The 23,419-nt window shown below is 37.4% G+C and overlaps 1 long non-coding RNA gene across 1 annotated transcript in view; it reads left to right on the top strand.

Moving 5' to 3' along the window:
• The window catches only part of LOC127659301 (uncharacterized), a 30,159-nt gene extending 23,157 nt beyond the window's left edge, over positions 1 to 7,002 (top strand). The window contains exons 3-4 of the long non-coding RNA XR_007972516.1: positions 4,279 to 4,342; positions 6,846 to 7,002. This is a non-coding gene — a long non-coding RNA (uncharacterized LOC127659301). The remainder of the gene's footprint in view (positions 1 to 4,278; positions 4,343 to 6,845) is intronic.
• Positions 7,003 to 23,419: the final 16,417 nt, after the last annotated feature.

The raw sequence follows: 23,419 nt of genomic DNA, 5'->3' as shown, positions 1-23,419 counted from the left end.
TCTTGATTCTCAATTCAGAGGTTTCATCTTTCTGTGCGATTCTATTATGAAATGGCTTTATTAGAACAACTTCTGGAAAAGATAGAGAACTTGCTGCATTTAAAGCAGAAACCCAGAGCAACCCTGGAAGCCTCTTTATGGCCTTTGCGATCTATGCTCAAGGGTGGAGGTGGTTTGCAGATCAATGGCATGTTCAGTGCTCTCTCAAACCGAGTGAGTATTATAGCTATTTTAAGAGCAATGTGTTGCTCTAATGGAGAAGAATTTATCAGCCCTAATTTAGGTGTAATGCTATATGCTTCAGTGTGCTTCGGGAGCAGGACTGAACCCAGGGCACCCAATAGAAGGCTTATAACCTCCAGGCCAGCGTGTGTGAGTGGGTGTGCTGTGGGCCAGACTGATTCGCTCTGGATCTTTTGCTCCCTTCTTGCTTGAGCCCACACTTCTGCCAAGGCCATGTAAAGGAATTGTAAGCTCTGTTGTGTGCCAGCTCTTTCCCATCAATACAACCCTCTGGAAAGAGTCTCTCGCTTCTCCTACTGAGAGCCTAGATTCATGTGCAGAACTTCCAGTAGCTGGAGTAGTCTCTGAATTGCAGGAAAGTGTGTGCCTCATTTTTTGTGTTTCTTTGGCCCTGTTTACACCAGGTATTAAGATTTGTTTTGGGAGATCAGATATCATATGGACAGGTGAGATGCATAATTGTTTATACATGGTTAACATTCTCTTTTGTGTTCTGGTTGCGAGGGGAGGGTCTCTGATTTCATGACAACATACATAAATCACTATGTCAGTCTGTCACTGTGTGATAATAAAGCACAAAAAGCAAAAAAAAGAAAAAGCTTTATAAAAACTGCACACAGGTTTTTTTTTTCAGTTGTATTTCAATGCAAAAAACAAAATTCTTACTTTTGCAGAGAAAACTAACAAAATGTAGTGGGGTTTATGCTTCAAACAAGAAAAAAATATTTTCCAGCGGGGTAGGACAAATACATGCATGTCTTAAAAAAGGTTTTTACTTACACCATTAGCATACAGTCAATTTTAGAATGTTGCGATATTTTCACAAAAAATATCAAAGTAGAAAAAAATTTTGGGCAGTGCAACATTTAATCTATGCACAAACTTAATGTTTAGAGCAGAATTCTCCATTATTTTAGTGGAATACCTGTATTAAATAAGCTTCAGATGTGTGTGCTTTTCATCTGAATCTCTGTATGTTGAAGTCAGGGACACTGAAATAGTTCTTGTGCATGTACTGTATGTATATGGTTTTTCAAATTTTCTGATTGCACGGTTATTTCCTTTCAAAACTGCAAAACTCTTGTTTTAGCGTAGAGTTTTTTTGACAGGTGAGTAGGCAGGGCTTCCCTGTCGTTAGAACACTTTCGAACAAATTAGTGTTTACACTGAGCCCAATGTGGTCACAAGTGTTTTTGACCATTTTCAACCACCTCTGAATGTGGTTAAAGTGAACAAATCTCAAAGCATTTTGAGCCCTTTTACACCTGTCTTTAGTATCATCCCATTTCAAACGGATCACCCATAGCACATCTCAATACCAGGTTTAAAGGGGGTCTTTGGCAAGGGACTTCACTGTTCTCATCAGTGTGGTAAAGGATCAACTTTCACTTCAAAACTGATTCCCTCTGTAGTGCTTTACTCAAATTGGACCCACATTACAAGAGCCATAAAGCAAATGGACTTCCCAGTTCTGCAGACTTTCAGGTCTTGGCAAAGGGAACTCCCAGCACAGTGGCAGTATGGCAGAAACCTCTCACCTTCACTGAACTCTTTGGTGAAATGGAGCTTCTGAGTCCTATCCGGTCTATCACTGGTTAGCAAAGTTTAAGAAGCTGGTCGTAACCAATTATGTTCACCCTCCTCACAGCAGAGCGAGCAGCATTATCTGATCTGCCATCTGTCTAATGTTGATTCGTAGAAAGTTGGTAGAAAGCAGAGATTTGACTCTTCCCTCCCCCTGTTAGGGGCAAGTGGGCTTAGGGAATGAAATTAATTTCCCCTACACCTTTCATGGAGCTAGGGCCTAATTCTGTGTAAACCTGATATGATCGTATGACAGAAAGCCTATTGAGGTTGATTGTCAACATACCCAGACACAAACCTTCATCAAGTCTGGTACAGCATGGTCACATATTCTAAATTGAATTAGTCTTTAATACCAACCTTCCTGCTTTCATAATGACAGAAGACCACCTCTTCCTGAAAGCGATATTGTTTTGTTTTGAATTAAGTAGATCCCTGCTCACTGCTTGTTTTGATGAGACAGTTCCCAATACAGCTGCGTTCATGGCAAACAGGTGACCGTTCACCGGCAGTATTGATAGAAACCAGTCCAGACTTCTTTAGAAGCATTGCCCTGTGTATATAGGAGGTCACAGGTAGGCAAAACACAACCAGAGTCTTCAGTTGAAAATGGATTTTGCCATAATCCATGAGCACCGGCTCATGGCTTATGGCCATATCACCTCAAAGATAGAAAATAATTCTGTTACTGGACAGGAGAGTAAAGATGAGACAATCTTTTAAGGGATATGGTGTACTTCACTACCTCAAATATGTCAGAGAAATTCCAGTTCCCTCTTCAACACAGTAGTCCTCGGTGATGTTTGACCAGAACTGAAATGTTACAATATGTGATACTAAACTGCAAAAATCTCTTGTTCTCGAGTTAAAATATCTAAACATCCTTTTAAAAATATACATGTACTTGAGAAGCAAAGTAAATGCATCTTGTTTAAAGATGTTTAGATATTTATACTGGAAAACAAGACAAAAGTACTGAGTAATAAAAATATTCTGTGCATGTATCAATCATTCATCACATTTTGATTCTCGCTCTTCTGGCTCAAAAACATCGGGGCATGCAGAGCACAATGATTTTCTCTTTTGCTTCCCCCATTCTCCTACAAATAAATTAGTATGTACAAATAGCAATACACTCTCTAACACTTGCCCTGGGTTCCCCTCCTTCCCTTACATGGCTGCCCCATCTCCTGTGCTCAGGGCTGGTGTGGGTAAAGATTCAGTTCCTGTTTGGTGGCCGACCACGTTGACAGCATTCTGGTAAGGGCTCGGCTGCTGCTCCTCTCAAAATCTGGATGTGGTAAGGCCAGTCATCTCTCAGGCAGCCAGGAGGAAACCCACATCAACTGAAATTTGCTGGGGCTCCAGGAATAGCCCAGCTCAGGGAGGTTACCCTGGCAGCTTCCTCTCTTCCCTTTCTCCCCCCCCCCCCAAAGCTTCTCTCCCCAAAAGACAGCCCTGGCCCACATAATGTAAATAGTGAGTAGTACAAGTAGAGGCTCATCAGTTCTGGTTTTGGACCTGCCCGGTATCTGGATCTGCATCAATAAACACAAAACTCGATGTGATCTGGGCTCTGCCTGCTGTGAAAGTCTTCATTAGAAATGATTGATCATTAATGTTACTGAACATTGTTCATCAAAAAGCTGCGCTATATAAATCATTTGCTATTTGATTGTGTTTTCATTATGGAGCCAAGAGGAATTGCTCTCACTTGAAATATTGCTCTGGAGTTCCCTTCCAGGCTTTGACAAGTCATAACTTTGATGTCTGTTCATAGGGCCACCTAAAGGCCTTTGCTTTTTATAGCATCGTGAATTTACCTGTCATGCTTTTTTCTCTTTTTTTTTCTCTTTGATCATTGGCATTATTCATTCCAAAGCATGAAAAGCACATGAGCCATACATGATTGTAATAGGGCTTTTGAGGCCATTTTCCTTTTAACACAACTCTCAGTCTTGAGTGCAATGACAATTAAGGTGTGAGTATCTCATTCTTTCCACACATCTTTTTGTATTCTGGCAAAACATAAATCACAGTGTCTCATGAAGCTGGTTTTGTAGTCGAATTGAAGTAGAATGCACACCCAAAGAGATGCAAAGCTTGGGCCCAACTCTGTCAGCAAGAGGGCTATGTTGTTTGGGTTCGTCTCACCTTTTTAAGATCCATTTTAGAACAGAAATGTATTTCTCAGTGGTATTGATGTCAAAGGGCTCTTGTGGTGTTTCAGATAATACTTTGGCCTATATGTGTTGAGTAAAGGGCTAATAAGAATTCTGAAGCCTTGTTGGGCTTATTATTAACCATTTTTAATTGTTTTTTGCTTCCAAATTTAAATTAATTGCTTTAAATATTTATTGTTCTGCTTTTGGATGATCAAGGTTGTATATCTAACAAACCTTAGTCATCAGAAAATAATATTCATATGGTCTCTTTTTTTTCTGCCTACAGGATTATTCAAGTGGGCTCAATCTGTTCAGCTCATATTATGCTCCATGTCTTCTGTTCAGTTCTGGTGAGTACATGCTTTGTGAAATTTTGTTATGTTGCTATATTTTTGTATATCATTTAAAGTGTGCATATGTTAAGCAGATTTTATTCCTGACTTTTTGAAGACCTTTGCTCATTTTTAGTCTTGTGTCTACATTTAAATCCTCTGGGGTTATTTAATACTTTGTTATTAAACAACAAATTGTAGAGTTGCCAGAACAACTGTTAGAATAGAATGAATGCATATAGTTTCTAAATTTCACATAGCATCTCGGATTCCACATGAGTAAAAAGTTATTATACTTTAGCTTGCTATCAAATTTAAATCACAACTTCGATAAAACGCTGATATCTAAAATACAAGGAGTCCCTTATGTGCCGAGTGGCAGGCCCTTTGCTTTAAGCAGTTATTCTGCAAGGTTATGAAAGGAATGTGCCAGAATTCTTCTAATGTTTACAGGTCATTCATGTGAAATCGCGGACTGAGTCTTCTCCTTAGGGGCAAACAATAGAGTTGCAGCAGGAAGCGCATTCCTCCCTGGAGAGCCTCATGGCATGCTCCCCCACCCTGTTTTAATACCACACACAAACATCAAATAGCCACTGCAAATTAGGTAGTCTAATGGGGATGGTATAAACTGCATGTAAAAATTTGAACTTAATCACATGAATTGTTTAGTTATATAAAGCATAGCTTTGGTTATTGACATCTTTTCAGAGCGGTTGTGCATTTAAGATTCATACCCTGCTTTGGGGGCTGCCAAATAAAATACAACTAAATTGTAAATGGAACAGAATTACTGGGCCAGAGACACAGTATACCTGTCAACATCAGCTGTCACTCTGGAAATTAAATGCCAAATTTTGACTTAAATTAATCTAAACCACTTTACAGCCATCAACGCAGAAAAATGTTTCAATGTGAATATTATTTTTATGCTTCATGTAAACTTAAATCAGTTATTCATTTAAGGCACTTGTTCTTAATTTATCATAAGAGAAGCAAATGTTTACAATATACAAGGCTACATAATACTGAGATCCATAATTAAAGATTATGAACACAGATTTTCAGCACTACCTTTTAAAGACCCTCTCACATGACTGCTCACCAAATAGCCTTAACTATTCCAAAATTAAATATGTTGGGAAGTTAACATGCAATTGTCTAATGATCTATTACTGTTTTGAAATGAGAAAAGGTGATCACAGCATCACAGCGCCTAAAATATAACATTATGAAATAAAAATGTTACATTTGATCTAAAATCTTGTTTTAAAAAAAATGTATGGACATGCTATGCATCAACCTCCCATATGGTACTGAATAATTATTATTATATTAATATATGATATTACTATGTCCAAAAAAAAAGGGATTACTATGGCATATTTTCAACATTTCTGTGGGCTGGATTCCCTCTGCATGCTTTAAATCCAACTATCCATGCTGAAAAAAGGCAACAGTGGACCAGACCTTTTTAGTCAAAATGTCCAAGAGTTCTCTGACACGGTCCTACCCTCATACTGCCACTGTCAAATGCCCTGATCAGATAGAGGTCAAAATGCTGATGGCGAGCAGAGACAGAGCAGTGGAATTTAGAGAAAGGGAGAGGCTATGGAGGAATGAACAGCAAGTAATTCCCTTAATGGGGAAAAATTGGAGTCAAGTGGCCATCAGCTGGTCAAAGTATGTTTGATCAATACAGTCACAAGGTCTCAGGTATGCAGGGCTTTAATCTTTACAGGAGGGTGTGCAAAGAGCCTATATCTGTGCGCACTTCTGTCAGTCAGAGAGGGAATAATTATGTTTTATTGTTGATGTTACTATAATCTTGTGTGTTCTTGCTAAATGGCTATACACTCAACACCCATCCCTAAAAACAGATTTCTGCAGAATGTATTCAGTGCTATGTGTTCCACTCTCTTTAGTGTTACCTTGTTGATGCTTATGTATGCTTAAAACAAGGAAAAACTTTTTGCTAATGGGGATATTCAAACTATATTCAAGTTGCTTCTGAAGTATATATACAGTATCTTGTTTTAAGGATACCTGCATATTTCAATTAGAAAACAAGACAAAATACGGATTATTCAATGAGAGAGGGGTACTTCGTACCTAAAAACTAAGTACATTTGGGGAGGAGTCTCAAAACAATTATATGATGTCTTACAGCATTTGTATGATAGTCAGGTCATACAAAGTATTAAGATGTCTGTATCAAGCAATTTAACTGTTCTTTATTATGAGATAAATGCACAAAGCAGGTCAGATTTGGTTAAAAGGGTGTGATGAGCACAGAGATACAATCGAAATGCGCTGGAGCTGTAGCTTCTGTCTGCCTGCCGTCGTACCTCCAGACTAATGGGAAAGAATGAGCGCTAATGGCATGCTTAAAAATGCCCATCGAGCGATCAGCTTCCCCTCCTCCCCAGAGCTGCGAGCAGAAAGAAGGGCTGTCGTCGTCCTTAGCAGCTGTCACTTTGATTTTGGGTTGTCTAATCACTCGCTTCTGTTTCTTTCTCAGGAAGGCGCTTAGAACACTGGGATGGCTCAAGTGGACGAGGTTTTCAGTGACTTGTTAGGGTGCTCATGAGCTGCTCAGTAGTCAGTGTAGATCCTGTGTTGCAATCAGCAGCTACATCTGGCTACTGGGTCTCTGATGGCATTCTCTGCTTCCTGTTGGCACATTCCTTTCAGATTGTGTGGTATGTTTTCAAAATGTACGCTTCATCCTGTTAGATTATGATTTGCTCTATGTCATGAACATTAAAAAGGGCCCTTGTCATAACGTTGTCTCGTTTATCAGAATGATTCAGCTCTCCCATTCAATATCTGTGTTTTAGACAATATAAGGGCTTTTCACACTGCGCCTAATCCATCGTCTTTTTCAACCACAGGTTAATGCAACTAAACTTTGTGTACAGTTAAACATTTCACACTTGCAATTTTGAAAGAGGGTTAGCTCCTCTTTTCTCTTGCTAACCCCAATTGCAGTGCAAAAGGTATGCAGTGTGAAACAATGCAGTGCTAAAATGTTAAAGCGAGTTATTTAACAACACACAACTAATCATAACATAACTCAGGGCTTACCTCATTAAATATCCATGTGCTTCGTACAGTCACACAACCTATGTTTATTTTCAGCATCTGAGGGAAACTCTATAATGCTGAACGCATTATATATAGTGATGAGACAATATTATTTTTATAGTGTGTCAAAGACATTTTTAGAAATGGACAAGCAGTTATTCAAATAGGTTGTCTCTCTAATTGATGTTATTGATTTCATATAGATGCAAATAAAATGTTAACCCTAGGTTTACAAATGTAAAGTGGCTATGTTTCCATCCAATTTTCTTCCCACATGAGAACAAAATCGTCACTTCTGGGGAAATTGGTGCAAAATAAAAATGAAAATGGAAGGTGAAGCCACTGTGGCTCTTTTTTCCATTAAATATAATAAATTACTTTTGATTTAGAGCATGTAGATAAAACACAATATGCTCTGACGAACTTCATATTTGCTAGCGTTCAGTGGCAGATGCCTTGTGTCTGGGAGCGAAAGCATGTCAGACAGTTCTGAGAGGTAATAGTAGCCAATCATTTTGATGACAGGCTTTGGCTCCAGCATTTCAGAATAACTAAAATGCTATTTGACGATATTGATGGTATTCTCTGAGCAAATGATATATTTACATGGCTTTGTTGAGGCAAAGACACATTACTTTTTTGATGTACATCTATATTCCTATATACATTCTATAAGAATATATTTGGTAAATGCGTTTCCAAAAATGTATCCAACTCAAGCGAGCATCCAGTATTTTTTATGCAATATCCCAACATGCGCATAGAAATGTGTGGAGTTTGTGTAAAATCTTAATACCTGAATAGCCAGGATTAATTAGTAATCAGGGTAAAGAATGAACAGAGTGAAACATGGAATAAATAATCTAGGATTTTGTTTAACCTGGATTTAAAATGACAAATTTAAAGTGTGAAAAGCCCAATCTACTTTTTTTTGTACCCTACTTCATTACAGTTCTTTTAACCATGTATTTCTTCTCAAAACAATTTGATAAAGGTGAGTTGAACTATCACAACCTAGCTAAAGCCCTGAAAAATTATTTTTGACATCTGTTCAACATTCTTTGAAAAGATCGGGACATTGTGTCTTGTTTGACTGCTGAACATTTGATTTAAGTGATTAGGTAACAAAGGACAAGGCAAGATGTTGCATTCTCTTTGGGATTTGCCTGTCAGAGGGGCTGTCTTTGTGTGAAGGTTTTTGACTTGCTGACGAATAATGAGTTACATTTGCCACTGCGCAATTGCATGGGTTTTTGACTGTAAAGGATCAATTCTTTTGTGCTGTTGTGAACCTGGCATACAATGTAGATTTCTGTGTGGTACAATCTACAGCTACATTGTCTGCTGGGTTTCAGGCCAGCAAAAAAAATCAACTCTGCTCAGAAATTGAATAGGTAAGTGATGTGAAAGTATATGCATGCTTCAGAAATACTCATTCTTACTACTGAAATAAAATAAAAACAATGAAACTACACAAATAGTGTCCAATGTGTCCATTAATTGTTCTTGGCAAATCATTTTACACAGGTCAATTGCTGCATTCAACAGTCAAATATTTTTGTGTAAGGACTGTTAAACCATTTATTTGAGCATATATTAAAATATACCTGGCAATCAGTCTCTTACACTGTGCTAGTCTCTTTCTTCTCACATAATAACATTATTATAATTATCAAATCAATATATCTTGTCCATTTATTTACTTAGTTGGTAAGCAGCCATGTAATATTTGGGATAATGTCCAGTCAGCCTGTCATTATTGCAAAATAATCCCTTCACGAGGATCCTGATAACCTTGTCTGGGTTTATTTTAAAATAATGACCGGCTGACTGTTCATTATCCCTTCCTTATTCTTCTTGTGGGTTCAGCTTGATATTTGCAGGGCTGCAGTACTATCCAATGACAGGCTGTCAAATTTCACCAGGGAATAAAAAGGCATCCAAATTATTCCAACAGTGCACCCAGAAGAGCTTCTTATCACTGTTGCCCATCTGCGTCTGAATAAACCCAACCCACAGCCAACACACACACACACACACAATTAAAAAAGTTAGGGGGAAAAGTCAGCATACATATTCACTCAATATAAAATCATATTTATAAAAATCTAGTGCAGTGGGAGTCTGTGATATTGCGTACCATAATGTCTTTAGGGACATTGCACAGAAGAACTAATGAAGAACTGAAGAAAGCCCGAAGCCCTCAGAGAACTCTGTTCATTAAATCTTCACACAATCTGTCTGCAATATTGACAGAAATGCCTTGCAGGAATGCTGTATTGCATCTCTCACAGTCTTCACTTTGTGTTACAAGATTTTTTTGTAATGTATTCTTAAAAAGCAGCAATTGCCAACTGCCAGCATTTTCCATAAAAAGAGGGACAGAGTCCAGTAAATTCCAGATTATCACTGCATCTTAATTCTATGGAATGTAATAAAACAAAATATCCATTATGCTACAGCAAAAGTTAACAGTAGAAGAGTATTTGTAGTTGGCTATGATTGAGTTCTTATAAAGTGAACCACTTTTAAGGTTCCAAGTTACTGGCTATTTAAAATACTTGGTTTTCCTGAATTTTGAAATGGCATTTAAGGAATATTTCCCACCAAAATGAAAATTCTCTCACTATTCATTTACCTTGATGCCATCTCAGATGTTTATGACTGTCTTTCATCAGCAGAACATAAATGAAGATTTTTAGAAGTGCAAGTCTATCTAGTGCCAGCACGTTGACAGTCCAAAAGTCACATTTAGGCAACATAAAAGAAATCCACGTGACTCCAATCGATCAATGAATGTCTTCTGAAGCAAATCAATAGGTTTATGTAAGAAACAAGTCGATAATATATATTTTTTTACTTTAAATAGGCACTTCAGTCCAGGGCTCTGATACTGTTTGAAGTGGCCGAACTCTCACAAGACATTCGTTCTTTTGTTGTAAATAAGCGCAGCTTCCGAATTCTCGCATGAAGTCGCCGATATGCTTATGTCACACGACAGCTACGTGATGCGTCAACTGCTCGCAAGAAGAGCTTTTTAAAAGTTAATAACATTTAAATTATCTATTTATTTCTCACATAAACCTATCAATTCACTTCAGAAGACATTCATTGATCGACTGGAGTCCTGTGGATTACTTTTATGCTGCCTAAATGTGACTTTTGGACCGTCGTCCTGGCACTTGTTAACTTGCATTATAAGGACCTGACAGAGCTCTATTTCCTTCTAAAATGAAGGAAAACACACATCTGGTGAATAATGAAAGAATTTAAATTTTTAGGTGATCTATTCCTTTAAGCCGGGTGTACCCTGTGCAATTTTTATCTGACTTTTATGATTGATGCTTGTCAGATTGTACATGACCCCAGTGAGATCTTGATTGTGCAACAACAACAATCTTTATGTCACAATATACATCTTCAGACTTTGGTCACAGTAGACAATGTTTAACGGGTGATCCATTCTGTCACATTCTGACATCCTCATTGGTGTGCAAGATTTAAATTGTACTGCATAAACTCAAGTACTTGTGTTGGCCTTGATTTGCCTGGAAAATAAAAAAAAAACATTTATAGACTGTAGTTTTTAAAAAGTGCTGTCAGAACTTTAAGGGAATGCTAATTAAGTTCATTTGCATATCTTAAGACAAGCTAATATAAAAACTTTTAAATAAACATCTCTCTCTCTCACACACACACACACACACAAAAAAGCAAATGCCTATTGGTTTTCCTTAAATGGCCATTGAAGGAGCAGTCACATTGCAGGACTGCAACCCAAATTTCTGACATTCACAACAAACAGAATCAAAAGATTCATCACAAAGGCGTTTAGTTTCATCATTAGTTTAGTTCATACTAAGTGATCAGGCTGCTGATTTGACCCTATGACACAATATATCTTTTACTATTCCCGAAATTTGCCTCAGACAGCAAACTCATGACTTAAATAGTACAGTGTGTACCAGGCTTTAGGCAGTGCTGATGAATTAACTGATAAAGGACAGCAGAGAGGTCTGCAGTGGGGCATACTATGTTGGTGGTTGGGCCCAGTCGTTTCCAATGATGCCATTTCCACTTGCACTACTGTTTGGACAACAGGAATATGGAGGCAGGTGGTCGTGATCCTCTGTGTGGGCTCTATACTGTGGGCCAATGCCTAGCCAGAGCACACACGTGCACAGATGGACCCCAGGTGATGCTCTAGCACTTGCCGTTTTGGCTGCTGACTATATAAATGCCCTTTTTGCAAGACATATTTTTTTTCTAATTCTTTTTCAAATGTTTCATGTTAGTTTTTAAAATTTGGTCAATGGCATCAATTTTCAATTAAAAGCGTGTTGTAATGCCCAACAACTGCATTTGAGTTCTAATTCTACAAGACCTCATGAGACCCTGCCCCTCCCGCTTCTTCAGCCACCACAATTAATGCACTGTTTGTCACTGTTGTGAAATTAAACTACTATTAAAACATCTCTATACAGCCAGCCTAACTTAGGAAATAGCTCTCATTAAGCTTAACAACAAGCAAGTTAGTCTGGCGTTGGCGTAAAATAGCGTTGTGACGCCATCGTTAGACGCCAGCTAGTTCCTTTGTCAGGCAACTGAAACAAATAAATATGCATTATGTGGTTAATAGTTAATCATATTTGGATAACAGAAATGTTAGCCGACCTGTCACCCATCACAAGAAAATATGCAAATATATGATTCGTCCAATGTTTACATGCTCATACTGATTAGCAAAAGCTTTAAGATATAGCCTAAATTATCGATTTTTACTCCTGTTACACAAAATGTACTGGTAGTTGTAGGCAAGACAACTGATTGTCATTTCAATACAATTGTCCAGGGCCTTTACAAGCTCAGATCTGAAAGTTTAACTGTTCTTCTAATTTTATTGAAATCTTATTATATGCCCACAATTAATTTAACTACACAAAGTGGTTTGGCGATTCAAAATCAAAATCATATATGGAGCTACTTTAGCTGAATATTAGCATTTTGTCAGAATTATAGTTGAACTAACCTTATGAGATAGGTCTACATTGAAAAAAGTAATTTTCAGTAATGTGTTAAATAATGTACAGTTACTTCTGATGTAATTGCGTTAATTACAGTATAGTCTATATGAAACTTCTATATCAAACAATGGTGAATTTTAAATCGAAATTTAATGTCTAATGTTAAAATGTATGTTGTTTAATTTAATGCTGCCCCCTTAAATTCTTTGGCCAGTTCATGAATAATTTATTTGATTTTATATGATTAATTTGAAGGACTTAAAAGAACAGTTTCATGTCTATCCTTGTATTTTTCACCTGTTCAAGGTTGATAAAGGTTTTAGAATCTTTATCAACCTTGAACAGGTTGATTTACTGCATTACTTGATTTTCTGCATTACTTATTACTTATTAGTAATAAGTAATGCAATTACTTTTCAGTCAGAGTAATTAGTACAGTAATCTAATTTCACTGTAGATGATGTAATTAGTAGTTAGTAATTAATGACTTTTTTAGAGTAACTTACCCAACACTGGTATTGAAATAAATAAATATGTAAGTAAAAGATGTGCTACTGTATGTAAACTTTATTTTGTAATATGTATTATGTATATATGTAATTATGTATATATTATATATAATAATATTTTTTTGCTTTAGCACCAGCCCACCAAAATACGTGTGCACAGCCCTGAGCCAGAGGATACTGGAATCACTTCAGTAAAACAACAGGAACAGGGAGTGCACACTCAAGCTGCTCCAGGAACAGTCACTTCTCATGTGTGTGTGTCTGCTCACCCGAACAAAAACAGCCATCATGTGATGGTGTATGCTCCTTTTGTACATAGAACTAAATTCTTACCACTCATATGATGGACGAAAACCATTTCACACTGATTCAAATGTCTGACTACTAATTTCTTTTAAAATTTAATTTACATTTTGAATAAATCTGATTCTTCAATTGTAGGGAAACTATTTTGTCCCCCTTTTAAAGATAATATATATAAAAAAATGTTAAAGCTATTATAATTATCTAATTTATATATATAATAAAATCTTTAACCTTTTGTCCATGAATTACTTGTTTTTAATTGAAGTGTTGAGAAAAGTTACATTTGCCAGTATTTCTCTATTATTCTTTTCCCAGGCCCAAACTTAACTTCCTCTCAGTTAAATAAATAAATAAAAATTCCTGAAAATTGTACATTGCAATTTTTTTCTAAGAACCTAAATTAAACTATATTTTCAATTGTTTTGCTTTTTATATGCACCAACGTTTTCTCCAAAGAAATGCAAAATGCCATTACTATCACAAGACATTACAATCACACTACTGTATTTAATTTCATGATTTCAAGCAAAGTGGCCCTAAATGAAAAGCAGTGATCTTTTGGTCTATAGATGGAATTATTCTGACATCACAGCGTTCAGGGTTCTTTCGAGTAGAAGATTTTAATAGTGGATATGGGCAAAGCCTATTGTGTGTGTGTGTGTGTGTGTGTGTGTGTGTGAGAGAGAGAGAGAGAGAGAGAGAGAGAGAGAGAGAGAGAGAGAGAGAGAGAGAGAGAGAGAGAGAGAGAGAGAGAGAGAGAGAGAGAGAGGAAGAGAGATGTTTATTTAAATGTTTTTATATTAGCTTGTCTTTAAGATATGGAAATTACCTTAATTAGCATTCCCTTAAAGTTCTGACTACACTTTTTATAAAGGGATATCTATGGTTTACAGTGAAGAAATTATGTAGGCTTTCTGAATAATCTGAAAAACTATTTTTAACTTTATAAATTTGGCCTGTTTTATGATGTCAGGCATGTAATTGTTTAATAGTCATCCTATCATGTTTAAGACACTTCTAAAGCCTGAGAAATGTGGCATATGAAAATTAAAAATACCATCAGACATACAATATGGGTCTTTTTTACTATTTAAATTATTAACACACATTCAGTAAATAATTATATTTGACTTCAATATCCTCATATTCCATGTTCGAGGCTAATAAAAACAATTTTCAGCTCAGTTTGTGCGAAATGCCCATTGAATGCTGCTCTTCTTTCTGCCAAAGGATCCCGGAAGTGGTGCAGCAGTGTGTTTGTTTGGAACAGTAACTTAATCGCTTGTCTACAAACTAAAAGTTGTTCATTTACAAATAATAATTTAGTCTCTTAACAGTTTAATTTTTTTGTGCAAAAACTACATTTTATTACGATCACAATATTTTAAAATATTAAAGGGATAGTTGACCCAAAAATGAAAATTCTCTCATTATTTACTCACAAATGATCAGGTGTTTATGACTTTCTTTCTTCACCAGAACACATCAGTTCAGTAGGTCCTTAAAATGCCAGTGGATGTTGATTTGAATTTTGAAGCTCCAAAAATCACAGCTAGTCAGCATAAACGTCATCCATACGACTCCAACAGTTTTCTTCTTAAATTCTAAAGAGATACGATTGATTTTGGTGTGAATATTTAAGTACTTATATTCCAATGCTTCTGGTAAGCTTCATGAGAGGGTGGAGATCATGTGGTCTCTCATGTAATATATTCATGTTGTCATGTTACGGACGTAATCTCATTTTCTCCTCTTGTTTGAGACATTCAGGATTAGCACACAAATGCACCATTGTGAGTAAAGAAACAGATAAATACAGATCTAAACAAAAACCAACAAAGCTTCTGCGCAGCATTCCTCCTCACTTGTAAACAGTGCTGTTCCATGAGTGTTGCATGTGCTTCAGTTTTCGTGTTTCAAATGCCAATGTGATTACGCCACATCGAGTCATATGGATGACATTTATGCTGTCTATAATTTTAGGAGCTTCAAAACTCGGATCACCATCCACTTGCATTTTAAGGACTTACTGAGCTAAGATATTTTTAAAATTTTCTTCAGATGTGTTCTGAAGAAGAAAGAAAGTCATATACACCTGGGATATCATGCGGGTGAGTAAATGATGAGAGAATTTTAACTTTTGGCTGGACTATCCCTTTAATATTTTTCAAGATTTTATGCAAAGTGACCATAATTCGAGAAAACCCCCAAAATGAGAAAGCAGCTGGTTTTTGCTCTACACTCTCTTCTGTGCAAACAAACTATTAATACAGAAATTGTAACTGACAGATTCTAATGCTTAGGGGTTTTTCATTCACAAGAAAACTGCCATACTTTATGAAACACACTGACATTGTAGTTACCCAACCATTTGTAGCAACACGTATATTAGAACTAACATTTCCAGAGGGAGAAAGTGTCCAGCGTAAAACTATTCCACTAATGTAAACTTCTGAATAGCATGAAATGAAAGTAAATCGCTCCTTTGATATCTTGCACAGCGAGTGCTGTGTGATGACATCAGCCGGGGTCCTCCAGGGCCATGGTTGGGCATGTGTGGAATGATAATTGATGCTCTGTCAGGGCTTCCCTTGGGTGAACGAAAAGACTGATAGGACAGATTAACCACATAGAGCTGTCCACGCATTTATCTAGATGCCTCATGTTTACACGACAGGGGATTGGGACTGTTTGCTTCTCTTTAATGGGCCAAAGGTGAAGGGAACAGTCTGACGGACAGCACTTACGTCATACTTTCAGGATATCTGTGGAATGGCGAGCCATGTTTGTATAACCCATCAACACTGCACGCAGCTTTCCTACTGTAAGCAAACACCTCTCCCTCATTTCAATTCCACACTTTCTCTATCTCTCATTTTGAATTGCATCAATGGCTGTAAATCTGACATGAATGATGTCATGGCCACTAGAAGAGTGCGCAGACACACAGACACACTCATATTTACCCTACTATAGTTGATTTGAATGTGGTGTAATACTCAGATAAGCTGTAAAGGTCACAAGAAGACACTAATCTCAGTCAGCCCTGACCTTTTAAGACTTCAAACTATGGACATGGGAAATACATGAGTGGATATATTCAAATGTATTGCATTCACTCTACTTCCCACACTTTACCTTCTCGCATATTATGATGTTGGACTGTAATACACTACAATATGGAAACGCTACATGTAAAAAACTGTGCATAGTAGGGGATCCCATGCATGCAATAGACATCTCATTTATAGGACTTTCTGGGCTATCGTTCTGTGTGGCTATGGATATGTACACTTGGAAGTGTATGAGGTGTATGCATACATATGAAGTGTATGAAGTGTATGAGGCATTAAAAGGCTTGGTGAAAATTTTCTTTGCCGCACAAATGCATTTGCAATAAAACCCAGCACTAAACGAGCACTCGCAGGAACACTGTATTTTCCCTTAATACCTGAGTGACTCATAGACAATCTCTCAAAGCTTATGTGAACCTCAGTGCCAAGGGCAGATTAGAAACTGCTGAAAGTATCTGCATTTCACTTTTCTGCATAGACTCCATTCCATCTGCTCATTTGGGTGCCATGGAGACAAGGCCTTGTCTCGACTGTGAAGATTTCTCGATGGAAAGCATTTGGTGCGAAAACGGCCTCTCTCCAAATGGTCCAGAAGATGAGCCAATAACAATTATATAGGCAAATAAATCCTTTTTATTGAAAGATTGTTTATACTCCCAAGGTTGTTGTTGTTCAAAAGGGAACAATTTCCCTTAAAATACAGTTTCAAATAAAAAGATGTAGAAATACAGGGGCCGATTTGAAATCCTTGTAATAAGTTAAAGGGTTTGGTCTAAACACATTGGGCAAACTTGTTGTCAAAAGTATAGGGTAATTCTTCAGTTAGAGAAACATTTCCACCACCTATGATATTTTTAAGAAAAAAAAAAAAACAATTTTAGACAATCATTCTTTAAAAAAAATTAAGAGTGTGAGAGAGAGAGAGAGAGAGATGGAAATAGCTTTATATTTTTATAGCATCTCTTTATTTTTCCTCTTTTTAAGAGTGGTGAAATGTTACATTTTGCCAGAATCTCTCTACTTTGGGCTTATGCCCACCCAGACTTTTTAATATCCCCTCTATCATAAATTTATGAAAAGCTAAAAAATCTCGGTAATCTAACTGGCAATTTTCTAAACTGGGTCAAACGTTTTGAGTAGCCAACGTTTAATTTTCTCACAATAAGTTACTGGAATTTTGGCCCATTCCTCCAGACAGAACTGAGTAAGGTTTGTAGGCCTCCTTGCTTGCAAAGGCTTTTTCAGTTATTTTTCAATGACACTGAGGTCAGGGCTTTTTGATGGCCACTCCAACACCTTGACTTTGTTGTCCTTAAGTCAACTTTGGAGGTATTGTCCATTTGGAAGGCCAATCGACCTTTAACCTGGCTGATGTCTTGAGATGTTGCTTCAATATATCCACATAATTTTCCTTCCTCATTATGCCATCTATTTTGTGAAGTGCACCAGTCCCTCCTGCAGCAAAGTAATCCCACAACATGATGCTATCCGCTTGCAAGCTTCACCCTTTTTCCTCCAAACATAACGATGGTCATTATGACCAAACAGTTCAAATTTGGTTTCATCTGCACTTGCAAACTGTAGTATGGATTTTTTATGGTAGTTTTGGCTTCCTTGCTGAGCAGCTTTTCAGGTTATGTTGATATAGGACTCGTTTTACTGTGGATATAGATACTTGTCTACCTGTTTCCTCCAGCAACTTCACAAGGTCCTTTGCTGTTGTTCTGGGATTGATTTGCACCAAACTACATTCATCTCTAGGAGGCAGAATGAGTATCCTACCTTAGCGGTATGATGGCTGTGTGTTCCTATGGCGTTTTTATTTGCGTACTATTGAGTGTAGAGATGACTGGAGTTCCACAATTTTTTTTCTGAGGTCTTGGCTGATTTCTTATGATTTTCCCATGATGTCAACCAAAAAGGCACTGAGTTTGAAAGTAGGCCTTAAAATGCATCCAATTCAGTACACCTCCTATCAGAAGCTAATAGGTAAATTTTCTAAAGGCTTTAAATAATTTTCTGGAATTTTCCAAGCTGCTTAATGGCACAGTTAACTTTATGTAAACTTCTGACCCAATGGAATTGTGATGTAAATTTCTGACCCAATGGAATTGTGTGTCTGTAAACAATCATTGGATAAATTACTTGTGTCAAGTGCATGCAAACTTCTGACATATATATATATATATATATATATATATATATATATACACTCACCTAAAGGATTATTAGGAACATCTGTTCAATTTCTCATTAATGCAATTATCTAATCAACCAATCACATGGCAGTTGCTTCAATGTATTTAGGGGTGTGGTCCTGGTCAAGACAATCTCCTGAACTCCAAACTGAATGTCAGAATGGGAAAGAAAGGTGATTTAAGCAATTTTGAGCGTGGCATGGTTGTTGGTGCTAGACGGGCTGGTCTGAGTATTTCACAATCTGCTCAGTTACTGGGATTTTCATGCACAACCATTTCTAGGGTTTACAAAGAATGGTGTGAAAAGGGAAAAACATCCAGTATGCGGCAGTCCTGTGGGCGAAAATGCCTTGTTGATGCTAGAGGTCAGAGGAGAATGCGCCGACTGATTCAAGCTGATAGAAGAGCAACTTTGCCTGAAATAACCACTCGTTACAACCGAGGTATGCAGCAAAGCATTTGTGAAGCCACAACATGCACAACCTTGAGGCGGATGGGCTACAACAGCAGAAGACCCCACCGGGTACCACTCATCTCCACTAAAAATAGGAAAAAGAGGCTACAATTTGCAAGAGCTCACCAAAATTGGACAGTTGAAGTCTCGATTTCTGTTGAGACATTCAGATGGTAGAGTCAGAATTTGGCGTAAACAGAATGAGAACATGGATCCATCATGCCTTGTTACCACTGTGCAGGCTGGTGGTGGTGTAATGGTATGGGGGATGTTTTCTTGGCACACTTTAGGCCCCTTAGTGCCAATTGGGCACCTGAGCATTGTTTCTGACCATGTCCATCCCTTTATGGCCACCATGTACCCATCCTCTGATGGCTACTTCCAGCAGGATAATGCACCATGTCACAAAGCTCGAATCATTTCAAATTGGTTTCTTGAACATGACAATGAGTTCACTGTACTAAAATGGCCCCCACAGTCACCAGATCTCAACCCAATAGAGCATCTTTGGGATGTGGTGGAACGGGAGCTTCGTGCCCTGGATGTGCATCCCACAAATCTCCATCAACTGCAAAATGCTATCCTATCAATATGGGCCAACATTTCTAAAGAATGCTTTCAGCACCTTGTTGAATCAATGCCACGTAGAATTAAGGCAGTTCTGAAGGCTGAAAGGGGTCAAACACAGTATTAGTATGGTGTTCTTAATAATCCTTTAAGTGAGTGTATATATATATATATATATATATATATATATATATATATATATATATATATATATATATTTTCAATTCATTTAGTAGCTGTGTGTACATTTTGTACAATACGAATTATATACAGTGAGCATTTTGTTTATAACACTGCTATTCCCAATACTGCTGACATTACCAGCATTGCAATAATTTTAGATAATTAAGTTCCCCCCAAAAGCTCATATTTAAGCAGTATCACACGAGCAAGAGTGCGATATGCCCCTACATCAGCACTGCTGTTATTCGGCCGTAGGTATGAGGCCACAGGCAAAGTGCCATCGGTAATCACTGCAGTGCTGATTGAGGGCCATATCACACCTTTGCTCGTGTGATGGAACTACTTTATGCGATGGATCAGAACCTGCCGTTGCTGGTTCAAACCAGGTTTTTGGATAAACAAGGATGGATGTGTGTGTGTGTGTGTGAGAGAGAGAGAGAGAGAGAGAGAGAGAGATGGAGCATGTGCCTTCACCTGTTGCCACTTCCAAGCAGAGATGCTGTCAGCTTTCTGAAGATCAGCTATTTCTCCCTATTTCGCAGTAGCCAGTGCTCAAGAGTCATCTCCGGCATTTTAAACAGTATGTCCTCTCCAATGTGAAAAGTCCGGTAAGAGGTAAGCGCCTTGAGTTTGTGTAATTAATCAGTCTGTTGTTTCTCTCCGCTGTGATGAGCCATAATGCTGAAGTTGTTCGTTTAAAGCCATTTAAAGCTATTTCTAGCTTTAGTAGTGTAGTAGTAATACAAGTCATCACGTAGTGCTGTTGAAAGTAAACACTGACTGAATTAACTGACTCATATCACACACAAAAAAGATATTTTGCCACCACCTGCTGGCTAACATAAGTAATGTAAAAAAGAATTACATGTGAAGAGACATATTCAGTAGCTCTTACCACATCTGCACTGCTCTTACACTTTAGTTTAGAATGGCAGGAACACAAACGGAGTGATACACACAGTGAAGCATCCGAGTGATGATGGTGTGTGTGACCATCAGTACTCATGGAACGTCTCTCGTCCAATCAGATTCGAGGACCGGAACCAACTGTTGGATATTTGGTAATAATGGAAATGTCAGGGGAGCATATCTTATTATTTTACACCATTTTACAAAATTTCTTAGATGTCATTTTCAAAGAGATTATTATTTTAATTACTATAACTATATATCTACTGTATCTATCTATCTATCTATCTATCTATCTATCTATCTATCTATCTATCTATCTATCTATCTATCTATCTATCTATCTATACACACACACACACACACACACACACACACAGTACATACAATCATATATAAACAAATCATATGAAACAAAATTTCTAAATTTCAAGTAGTCAAAAGTGCCCTAATTGAAGAATCACCCACGAGATATGAGAAATGTGACATTCAGCAAATCATTTGCTGCAAATTATAAAAGATGAGTTTTATTATGTCTCTTTTATATACAGTTTATATCCAAACCCTGATATGACTCATCCCTGCGCATAATGGCTGAGCGAAAAGTATGGGTTTGGTGTGACCATTTGGCGTGACCGGTTGGCAACCCCTGTGTGGGTGGGAACAACATTCTGTCAGCATAACTCAGCACTAAGTACCTGTGAGACTTTAACAACACGATACAGTCCATCAACATGCAGCAAGTCTTGTCCTGCTGTAGGGTTTTAAGCTTTTTTCCTGTAGGTAACGCTGGTTACCTCACTCAGAGAACAATACACACATGTGCTAGTCTCATGACATATTAGACTGGGTAAAAAGAGGGTGGAAATGTGTTATGCGTATACATCCAGACCACATGGAGCACAAGTATGAAGGAGCTACGATGAAAATGCCGCCTTTGAGTCCAATGATGTCATAACATGGGCCGGTAGACACCTCAACAGCCCTTTATAATTTCAAAACAAGGCACATTTGGTTTGTTGTTTCATGATCTCGATCTACATTACAGTTCATAAAATGTATTTTTAATTATGTTGATTTAGTTCTGTTCGGTACCTCATTGTTGTGGATTTGTATATTGTCCTTAGTAATTTTTTACTCAGAGAAGTTTTACCACTAAAAAAAATGTATAAATGATTTAAAATAATATGTTTAAAATCATGTCCATCGTGTATGTGATGGAGACTCCAGTCATATTCTAAAGCATTTTTATTCTACATGGAACTTGGCTGCCACATGAAGGCTGCCATGTTGAGATCACATGACCAGTCGAATACTATTAACTTTATCTCAGTATCCCCCTATATGGGAAACTTTTGCTTGTTGAATAAATTGATCAGGGTTGACTGTGAATTGAGCATGTACAATGACATTGGTAAACATAAACTATAGCTTTTGTGTGATTCTGCATCCAATTCTGCATCCAATACATCCAGGCATCATAATGGCCCACACAACATAATATTTTTTCCACCAAATATGTCCTACCTGAGTGATTTGACTACAAGTATACTGGTCCCTCCTCGCCATCCACATGTAGACCAGTGGCCAAACAGATGCACATGATGGATATGCTTCATTTCCTCTTACCCTTCCTTCCTTCCTTCTCTCTTTCTCTCTGTCATGATCCAAGGTGTGCACGTTCCACACTGCATCCTGCCAGTGAATGAGGGGAGGTTAAACAGACAAACTTGGATAACAAAAGAAAAGAATAATAGGTGAATGAAGAGGCTGCGTCTCCTAGTTCCCAATGACATGAAACAGTATATTGTGAATGTGAACACGACACAGGCAATCACTATGGCCTTGATTCACTAAAGATTTGGACACAGAGGACTCAATTACCTGCGAAATTACAAGATTGCCCTCTTAAACGTAACCGGTATTTATCAACAATATATTGCTGTATAACACGGCATTGTGCATCTACGTTTTAGCTGTATAAATGTACAGTGCCATTATAAATATGCAATTGACCTGCATTTTTATTAAACAAAACAAATATATTTACATACTGTACATAATGGCATTCAGACATAAAACAAATTTTAAAGCAAGGCACAAAACACTCCCAATATAAAGAATACCCCAGTTACTGTATATAATGCGTAATTGTTTAATTTTACCAGGATTCTTTCCCTTACATGTACTTTTAATAATTACAAACAAAATCTTTTTTTTAATTGTATTTCTTTATTATTTGTCCTATACATTTACAGTTGCACCCATCCTATGATCAAGATGAATATAGTGAATATAGTTAACTAGTAAATATAATGAGCTACAGAATGAACGTTTCGGAGCACTGGAACAATTTTTACAATGTGACAGCTCTAGAAATGGCCGACTCCCTGGCCAGTGCACTTACTCCTGAACAAGGGAACAGACTGAGGTGCACCAAAATACATTGACTGAATACAGATTTGGGCATACTTATACATTTGACATAGTTGACTCTTATATGTTCATACATTAATCCCATAGCGGAAGATGTGCCCATTCACACAATGATGGCGGTAAGCATCTTTATACTGAACACCTTCTAAACATTTTACTACACATAAAAATGTTTGTATCCACAAGCTGTCATCTGATAGCCTATAGGCTAGGAGGCTGTAGTTTAATATGATTACAGACATGGCAAGCTCCCATATAGACATTAAGAAGAGTTCAACAGTCAAGGGTTAACCCGTATTAAATATAGCAAGATGTACTCGTGTCTCTTTCCACTTGTCATTGTCTTAA

This window comes from Xyrauchen texanus, chromosome 18 (genome assembly GCF_025860055.1).
Source record: "Xyrauchen texanus isolate HMW12.3.18 chromosome 18, RBS_HiC_50CHRs, whole genome shotgun sequence".
Lineage (NCBI taxonomy): Eukaryota > Metazoa > Chordata > Actinopteri > Cypriniformes > Catostomidae > Xyrauchen > Xyrauchen texanus.
Note: the sequence above shows the minus strand (reverse complement) of the source record. Positions and strands in the feature narration are given on the sequence as shown.